Genomic DNA, 10195 nt, shown 5'->3' with positions numbered 1-10195 from the left:
ATCGGAGAGGCGCAGGGTGGGGATATTACCCAAACAATGTATGCACATGTGAATAAATAAAAAAAATTGGATAAGAGGGCAGAACAGGTTCTGCCTAGAAGCAGTGGGGTATGGGGGGAACAGGAGGTGGCACAAGCAATATATACACATGTAAGCAATGTAAAAATGATAAAATAGAAGACAGAAAGAAAAATTTTTTAAATAAAAAACAAATAAAAGAATGCTTATGTGGTGTATGGTGGCATTTGCCTGTAATCCCAGCTACTCAAGAGGCTGAGGCAGGAGGATCAAAATTTCAGGTTCAGCCTGAAAAGCTTAGAGAGACTCTGTCTCAAACTAAAATTTCTTCAATGGCTACAGATTTAGCTTAATAGTAGAAACTTTGTTTACCACTCAGGAAACCCTGTGTCTAATTCTCAATTCTGAAAAAAAAAAGAGTACCTATGAAAAATTACAGTTACCATCATACTTATTGATCAAAGATTGAATAATTTTCCTATGAGAATAAGTCAAGTATGTCTGGTATAACCACTTCTATTCAGTGATCTAGCAAGTACAAAAAGGCAACAAAAAATGCATCCATACTAGAATTTTAAAGGTATTTTAATTAATTGAATACATGATCATCTGTAATGAAAATCCTGCATCATCCACTGGAAGATGTTTTAAACACTTTTTGCAAGTTTGCAGAATGCAAAGGCAAGCAAAAATCTATTATAATTCTATATACACTCAATCAGCAATTATAAACTGAAACAAAGCACAGTTTACAGTGCATCAAAATATTAACTACTTAGGAATAAATGCAAAAATATACAGGATTTGGTAATCAAAAAATTACAAAACATGCCTGAAAGAAATTAAAATGGATAAACATAGAGATGTACAGAATTCACAACTTTCTTCATAAAAAAGATAATTCATAAGATGTGAAATATAGGTCTAATAATATTGTAACCAGTATTTGAAGTCAAAATTCTAAAGTTGCATTACACTTAATGAAAAGATTTCATTATAGCATTTATGAGATCCTCCTAAAAATCACTAACTGTTTACAAACTTTTTACAGCTACTTTCACCTCTTTATTCCAGAATGTGTAGATGATTGGATTGAGAAAAGGAGTGAGAACTGAATCACAAATAGCAAGAAACTTGTCTATCTGTGAATTAGAGTGTGGCCATGTATAAACAGAATTGGACGAAAGAACAAAATGGCCACAGTGATGTGAGCTGAGAGAGTGGAGAGGGCCTTGGATGAGCCACCCGAACCGTGCTTCCAAATAGTGAACAGGATGAAGACATAGGAGATGAGAAGTATGAGGAAGGAGCCCACACAGATGAACCCACTGTTAACAGTGAACATGAACTGTAATTTGTAGGTGTCTGCACAGGCCAGTCTGAGAAGCCGAGGGAGGTCACAGTAAAAGCTGTCCAGTACATTTGGGCCACAGAAGGGTAAATTAATCAGAAAGGCCAGCTGGAATAGTGAGTGAATAATGCCAAGGCTCCAGGCAGCAGCCAGAAATAAAATGCACACTTGGGAACCCATGATGGTCAGGTAGTGCAGAAACTTACGTATGGCCGTGTACCTGTCAAAGGCCATGGCCATGAGCAGCACCATCTCCACACCAACTGTGATGTGGATGAAGAAGATCTGAGTGACGCAGCCTGCAAAGATCACTTTGCGCTTTCTGAAAAGATCACAAATCATCTTGAGGGAGGTGAGAGAGCAGGCTCCCAAGTCAATGAAGGAGAGACCGGCCAGCAGGAAGTACATGGGGGAGTGTAAGTGAGGGTCAAAGGTCGTAGGAAACACAATGAGGGTGTTTCCAGTCACACTTGCCACGTAGAGCACAGAGGAGAACACCAGAAGCAGGAGCTGGATTTCCCAGGAGTTCATGAGTTCCAGAAACACAAACTCAGACACCACTGAGTGATTTCCTCTAGACATTGAACCAGCTGATTAGGCTGCAGCTAAACTTATGAGAACTAGGAAAATGTGCTTATGGCCAATATTGTGAAAATTATGATAATATGTGCTAAAATGAAGTTGCAATGTTCTCATTAAAAATCAGTAGAGTACAATTATCCATTTCTTCAACTGTACAAAAATCTGCATATCAGTACAATGTATGGGCTGCAATAAGATAAGCCTATCACCAATACAATTGGAATAATGTTCTGTTCTCAAATTAGAAAATTAGACAAGAACAAAAGTTTCATAATTTCCATAACATTCCTCAGGTACTTAAAGTACCTTTTACACTGACTATTACTCAATGCCACCATATTCCATGTTGCACTCATGCATATTCTCATAACTTCCTTCCCTCTCCTGTTGACACTCATATTTCTCTGACAGATTGCAGAGATATGAAAAAATTGCAATTAACACATGGGTCATCATCTGTAATAAGAGGTTTCTGAGACATAATTTCATATTAAATTGAGATAGTTCATGTATTAAGACTGAATAAAGGGTATGAAAATGTGTGATCCCTAGCTGTAGTAGAATGGGAGAAGTATGTGGACTTTGACTGTATAAAAAAAAAAACTGTTATCCACCATGCTTTCTCATGATCACAGCTATCTAGTGCCTCAACTTCTATGCAATCATTCACAATTACAAAGCCTTAACAGCTTCTCATCTTGTAATGATTTCATAAGGATTGTGTACTACCTGTCATCCAAGACTTTCACCAGACATAATTAGATGTATGATTGTGGGATTTCACCAGAGTTTCTGCTAAGGACAAGTGTCTAAAGAGCCCATTGAGGATTAAGATATGTTTGTAGTTATCTGCCTACACACATGAAGATACTGAGGAACAGTACTTTTAGTAGTTGAGATATTACATGTTAATTCACCAGTGTCTTAGCCTCTACTTGGTGCTAGCTTTTAAATTCATTGGCATCCCCACCCTGTGATGTGTATTATATCTCTTACATGATAAATTGTCCTGATATTTGATATTCTGCTTACTTGCTCTAAAATCTATTCAGAACTGGTATTTTATCCTCAAGATAATTGGGGATTTTATACTTTAATTTATAAGTTTAAAATGAGATGATCATAGTTAATAAGATATTTCTAAGAGTACATGAGATTTATAACTGGCTTTAAATAATAAAGTGCGAACTGTGATAATGGACACTAAGTCCTCTAATTCATGTTGTAATTTTGTGTGACATGAAGAGGGGGCAGAGGCAATATTTTGTTTCTGGGTGTCATAGGAATACACACCTCAGTCATTTTCCTGTAGTATAAAGTAGCTCCTAGCCAGGTACCAGTGGCTCACACCTGACATCTTAGCTACTTAGAAGGCAGAGATCAAGAGGATCACAGTTCAAAGCCAGCCCCAGCAAATAGTTCATGAGACTTCACAAAAAATTGCTGCTGGAGTGACTCAAGGTGTAGGCACTGAGTTCAAGCCCTAATACTGCACAAAAAAGAAAGAAACTAGCTTCTGTAAGCCCTTAGTATATTTAAATTATTTTAGAAGTTGCTGAAGTACAAACAAAACTGCTATAGTAATGTCCTAAACATTTGCAGCTACAACTGCAGACCTCTTCACACAAAATGTTGTTTACCTGAAGCCATCTTTCTTGAAAGATCCAAAAATTATGTTCTGACTCCATTTCTTGGTCATCACCACTGGTTTGGGTCTCTGTTCTCATAGTGTGGTGACTGTCAAGGTGTATACCTTTTATAAAGGGAAAACTATGGCCTGGGGTGAGGAGCAAAAGCTGCCACAGGTACTGCTTACCTGTAGGTATGGTGCATGAGCATCTGTAAGGTCTCTGAAGAGGAGCAAGAAATTCTAATCATTGTTGAAAGTAGAATTAAGGCCTTGGTTGTGAAGCATGTGTCCCCAGTGTGATTAGATAATAGTATATATGGATAGACTTTTTTCCAAGCTGATCACTATTCAGACCAAAAACATGAGACCCAGAAAAGAAAACAGAATCTCCAAAACTCACACAAAAGGCTGATTGCCAGAAGCCATCTTTCATGAAAGATCCAAAAATGCACAAAAACACACATTGCTTTCTGACTCCATTTCTTGGTCATCTCCACTGGTATGGACGTCTATTCTCACAGACAGTGTGGTGACTACACCATTAATTCCTGAGCTAATAGTCCATAGTTTCAAGGGCATACCTTTTATAATGAGAAATCTACAGCCTGGGGTGAGGACCAAAAATTGCCACAGGTACTGCTTACTTGAGTAGGGTGCACGGGTAGAAGATAAGGTCTGTGAGTTGGAATAGGAAAATCTAGTCATCATTGAAAGTAGATCTAAGGCCTTGGTGGGGAAGCACATGTCCCCAGTGTGATTACATGATAGTATATATGGATAAATAGATTTTTTCCAAGCTGATCACTATTCAGATCACAAACATGAGACCCAGAAAAGAAAACTGAATCACCAAAAGTCACACAATTGGCTGAATGGGAGTGAAGATTCCACTTTCTCAATTCTTATTACAGAATGGTAAAACATAATAAAGGAAAAAGAGCAAATAATCAAGGAGAAACATCAAAACTTTGTTTTTCTTCATTACTACCAAAACTAACAAAAGACATCATACAACATATCCAATATTAATATTAAAATTGTACAGAAATCTAACAGAAAATGAATATTACATTAAATGTATGCATACTTTAAAATCATGTACAACAGTAACTTACATTTGGAAAAGTGATTGTTCATTGCTACCATGATTTGTATACAAATTCCTCATATTTTTTTGGTTGCATAACCATTCACTACAACTCTTCAAATCTTAAAATCAAGTTTCTAAGGAGTCTATCTTTTGTGTCCTCCTAAGTTTTATTAACTTCAAAAGTCAATTAAAATACCTGTGACTTCTTATACATTTGCTGACAACTCTCATTCATAATGATTAGCTATTTATCTAACTCTTATAAATCAAAAACCAAGGAAACCATTGAAAAAATCATAAATGATGCCTATAGCAAGTTCAATCTAATGTGATAATAATGTATATTAACTGAATAATATAATTAATGTTTGGTGATATTTGGAAAAGTACTATAGGCATTCAGAGCAGGTAAGGAAGTTTATGCCAGGCACAAAACCATTTGGTTTGACTTTTAAAAATTAATGAGAAGTAAATAAAAGTGGAAGGAGATATACTATGTGTGGAAGATCTCTTGACTCATAAAATATGAAAAGAGCTTGGAATGTTAAATATCATTATTCCAGTGTATATAACTGATATTTGCACATACGTAAATGTACAAAAATAAAAAGATAATTCTCGATTGACAGATTAGATTAATAACCCTATCTTGTAAAGAAGAATATGCCTTCAATTCAATGACATTTTTATTCCTTGTTTTGTCCAATACATCATATTATGCAGTATGTTCAATATGCATAAGAAAATGTTACAGCAGTCATGACTAACAATCTCCCTATGAGACCATTCCAATATATTTCTTGCTGTGGATAAGATAGCACCTAATTCCCAAACCTACAGCCAGAATTCACCATCTTTAAGTCTACGAAGTAATATGAGTAGAGCAGAGATAAAAAAAGAACATAAGTTTATAAATATGAAAGATGAGGAAATTAGGAAAGAAATGCACAAAGATAAAGAAAATATGGGATAAAAGGAGCCTACACAGAAAAAAGAAAGAGTTGAACTATTATGGAAGTATTGAATATGGTAGTCTCTATTTTTGAGAGCACAGAGTAGTGAAAGACAAAATGAATAAGATCAATCTCTCTCATCTTTAGTACACTGACTCAGTACTGTTGACTTTGACATTGAGTTGCACTTAAAAGAAGGAGAAAAAGGCAGATGCTTCTACATCCTGCCCTATTGGACTCACAGATTCTGTAAAAATTACTGTTGTAAATCAATCTAAAGACTGCCTTTAAATTGCACAACATTATGAACACATAAAATCACTGTAAAAAGTATAACTGTTATTTTGACTTGAGGAGCCTAGCATACAACAGTCAGGAGAAAGACAAGAGACAATTAAATCCTCCACAGGGTATGTTTTCCTCAAGCTTGTTATTATTCCAAGAAGGCTTTCTGTCCAGTCCGCTTTGGCTACTGATGGCCAATATGGTTAATTCCAAAGGCTGTGGACTCCTTACATGCTGGTATGCTGATGCTCAGAAGTCCAGAAACCATTTCCAAATTTTCGTCTACCTTTCTTCAATCCTAAAAATAAAAAATTCACAAATTGGCTTTCATTCATTGTAGTAGAAATCTTAATAACTTGGGATTGAGACATGCCAGGAGTTATTTTTTCTAATCCAGTCTGCACCACTCAATTGTTACATGAGCAAAAAAAGTTAAGAGACCACTACAAACATCTCATTGTTTAAAATGGAGATCCTGCCTCCCTTGCAAAATCTAGGATATAAATGACACATCTAAACGTGAAACTCAGTATTATCACATTATATGGAAAATGGTATATAGATACAAATTGCAAATTTACACATATATACATATGTATGACTATCTTCATAAATGACTTTCAAGTATAGAAAATTATTATTCCTCAAATTTGATTTCTCCAGTCCTCCACTATTCTAAAGTTTTAGAAACTAGAACTCCTTTAGGTGAGGCTTTTATATCTACACCTTCTTCTAATAACTTAAGAATATTTCCCAAAAAATTTTGTTCCTAGGTATAGACACTAATCAAAGACTGTCTAAGGAATACAGGAAGAAGATTCGTGCTGAGACTATGCTGTACCCCTTCCACAATGATAAGTTTCACAATCTAAAGCCATAAAATTGAATTTCTCACCTAAAAAGAAGATGTCTTTTCTATCTGGTTAGAACACTGGATATTTTCTGTCATTAGGAATGAGACAGGAAAGAGAAAGAATGACCAAAGCAGGTAACTTAAAGATTTCTGAAGTCTTCCCCTATCCACATGTAAACTTTTCCATTGCCTTCCAAAGCAAGGAAGCCAAACTATACAATACCTGATTCTCAGAAAAACAGGCTTCTCCCAAAACTGCTTTCTTTTTTTTTTTCATTTTTCTTTTATTATTCATATGTGCATACAAGGCTTGGTTCATTTCTCCCCCCTGCCCCCACCCCCTCCCTTACCACCCACTCCACCCCTCCCGCTCCCCCCCCCCAATACCCAGCAGAAACTATTTTGCCCTTATCTCTAATTTTGTTGTGGAGAGAGTATAAGCAATAATAGGAAGGAACAAGGGGTTTTGCTGGTTGAGATAAGGATAGCTATACAGGGCATTGACTCACATTGATTTCCTGTGCGTGGGTGTTACCTTCTAGGTTAATTCTTTTTGATCTAACCTTTTCTCTAGTTCCTGGTCCCCTTTTCCTATTGGCCTCAGTTGCTTTAAGGTATCTGCTTTAGTTTCTCTGCATTAAGGGCAACAAATGCTAGCTAGTTTTTTAGGTGTCTTACCTATCCTCACCCCTCCCTTGTGTGCTCTCGCTTTTATCATGTGCTCATAGTCCAATCCCCTTGTTGTGTTTGCCCTTGATCTAATGTCCACATATGAGGGAGAACATACGATTTTTGGTCTTTTGAGCCAGGCTAACCTCACTCAGAATGATGTTCTCCAATTCCATCCATTTACCAGCGAATGATAACATTTCGTTCTTCTTCATGGCTGCATAAAATTCCATTGTGTATATGACATAGTATTCTTCAATTTTAACCTCAAATCAAATTTCACAAGTAGAGAAAACAGAGGTAATTTGTGCACATCAGAAAAATCAGATGGCTATTCAATACCAAATTCTAGTCATGTTTGACTTCCATTCTTACCTTCTCACTAATTTACTTTATTCATCTAAAATAGATTTTAAGATTATGTGTCAGATGTCAAGGAAGAAAAATGTTGTAAAAAGCTTATGCTTATCCAGCAAATAGATATTCATCAAATGTGTGGAGTGGGTCCTCTAAAATATTAGCAGAATTGAAAGAGGTAATGATAGTGATGAGAGAAGGAAGTGTAGTGATATGACATTTGATGGATTGCCATAAAAAGTGGTAAGTATTACAAGTTGCAAATATAAGGTCTGAAGAAGTCATTTTAAGAGTTGGTGAAATATTTTGTAGAAACAGATGTTTGATGTACATAAGGTTAATGATGATGAACTAGATGATTGTGTATAGCACAGCAATTATTTTGGAGAACAGAGAAAATAAGATGATTGGGATTCATTTTTGTCTAACTTTTCTAAAATACATAAGATTTTTAAAACAAATTTATGGAGCAAATGAAGGTGTGGGAAAGGGATTGGTAATTAAGGTAGTTACTCAGGAAAATGATCCATCTCTGTGATGATTCAAGTGGAAAAAAGTGACTGTGGAGAAAAGGCATCCTTTTCAAAGGACTGTAAAGAGAGGAGGTTCTCTTAAAAGGGATTGTATACAGAGGAGCCCTTTTAAAAGAATAATGAATTTGACCAGAGTTGAGATGCTATCAAATGCTTTAAGACTGTAGTTTTAACTATAAGACCATAGACACAGAAAGTACAAATAATGAGAAGAAAAAACCCAAAGGAATTGATGATTGAAATTAGGGGAACATAAAAGAGAGTGAAATGAAAGATGACACCAAGATTTTAGCATAAATGCACAGGAAAATAGTATGCACATTCTTAGAAATATGGAAGCTGAACACAGAATTTGTGCAAATAGAGAAAATAATTGATCATATATATTTTAAGCAAATACAATTTGACATCTGAGATGTCTAGATGGCTATATGAGATAGGATGTATTAGAAAAATACAGTGATGATAAAATTGTATAGAAATCCATATAAAGAGAACTGAAAGCATAAAGATGTGTAAAAGTACAGAGGAAAAACATTAAACATCAAAGACCCAACTATAGAAAATATCTACATTGATAATGTGAAAGGAAGGAAGTAAAGGCAGATCAGTTGGAGGTGGAAGGACAACTGTGGTGGGCTTGAGAGGACAAGACAAGAACATATCAAGATGAAGAAATGGATGTAAGAACAAAAGGAGGGAGGAGAGAGATTTAGGGATGGCAAACAAAGTGGCATGGTTAGAAAAAGGAGAAGAAATATAAGAAAATCGAGACATGAATTTACATACATTTATACATTGCAAATGGGCTGGTTAGGTTGGTGTATTATAGGTACACATTATAGTCTAAGGGACACATCTACAGCCATATTACTTTGAACCCACCCAATCTCCTCTCAAAAATTAAAGAAAATGATGAGTCATTAAAGAATGAATAAATGAAAAGTCCCCCATTAGAGGTTGATGACAAAGTTTTCAGAGAACATGTATATCATACTGCCATGACAATCAGCAATGCTTAACAGCTTGAACCTTGAAATAATAAAAAGGAACTCTAACCATAAGAATAACAAGGGTTAAGAAGTAGAATGGGGAATGACAGGTTAAGAGAAGAGAGAGAAGGGAGAAAAAGAGAGAGAGAGAGAAGAGTGTGAGGTCGTTTGGTTTTAGTGGTGCTGGGGATTAAATCTAGTCCTTGCACATGATGGACAAACATTGTTCAACTCAACTACATCCCCAACACTTGTGTTCTTATTCCTTGAGAGCTATAATGTTCACATTTCCCTGCCTGTAATCTTAACTGCCCATACCCTAATGCAGAGTGCCTGACACCTGGCCCACCCTCTTCCTTAGCACCCCAAACAAATGGCCACACTTCTGTGGCATCACACTGAGTTGAGAAAAATATTTCTCATTTCCCAGAGCACAGAATACTGGGCTCACTGATCTGCTCATTATACTTTTATGTCTGTCCTTCTCACCTACCTGTTTTGCCAAGGGAACTGAGAAAATAACCTCATTAAAGATTCAGATGCAAATAGTTTCACAAAATCACATGGATCTAACATGAGATCCAGGAATCTAACATGAGATGCACATAAAAAACAGTATGAGTGGCAGGTGATACAGATCACACAGGAGAGTGACCAAATGACACTACAGAGGTCTGGGATTGCCCGACTGAGAAATTATTGCCTGTGGTAGTTGTGGTTTTCCCAGGGTAGCCAAGAACTTTCCCTGTTAATTAGGGAAAATAAGTGATATTTAATTTTCTTATGGCAAAGGTACCTTTCATCATTTTCTACATACACTTTAAATCTTTATGATGACTAAAGATGAATTGCAGGGCCCATTTATAACACTGTCCTAAAAAA

At 36.0% G+C, this 10195-nt stretch overlaps 1 pseudogene; it reads right to left on the bottom strand.

Annotated features, from left to right (window-relative positions):
• Positions 1-1021: 1021 nt before the first annotated feature.
• On the bottom strand, positions 1022-1951 carry LOC109703042 (olfactory receptor 4F3/4F16/4F29-like; annotated as a pseudogene).
• Between the last annotated feature and the right edge of the window lie 8244 nt (positions 1952-10195).

The sequence above is a fragment of the Castor canadensis genome, chromosome 2 (genome assembly GCF_047511655.1).
Source record: "Castor canadensis chromosome 2, mCasCan1.hap1v2, whole genome shotgun sequence".
Classification (NCBI taxonomy): domain Eukaryota; kingdom Metazoa; phylum Chordata; class Mammalia; order Rodentia; family Castoridae; genus Castor; species Castor canadensis.
Note: the sequence above shows the minus strand (reverse complement) of the source record. Positions and strands in the feature narration are given on the sequence as shown.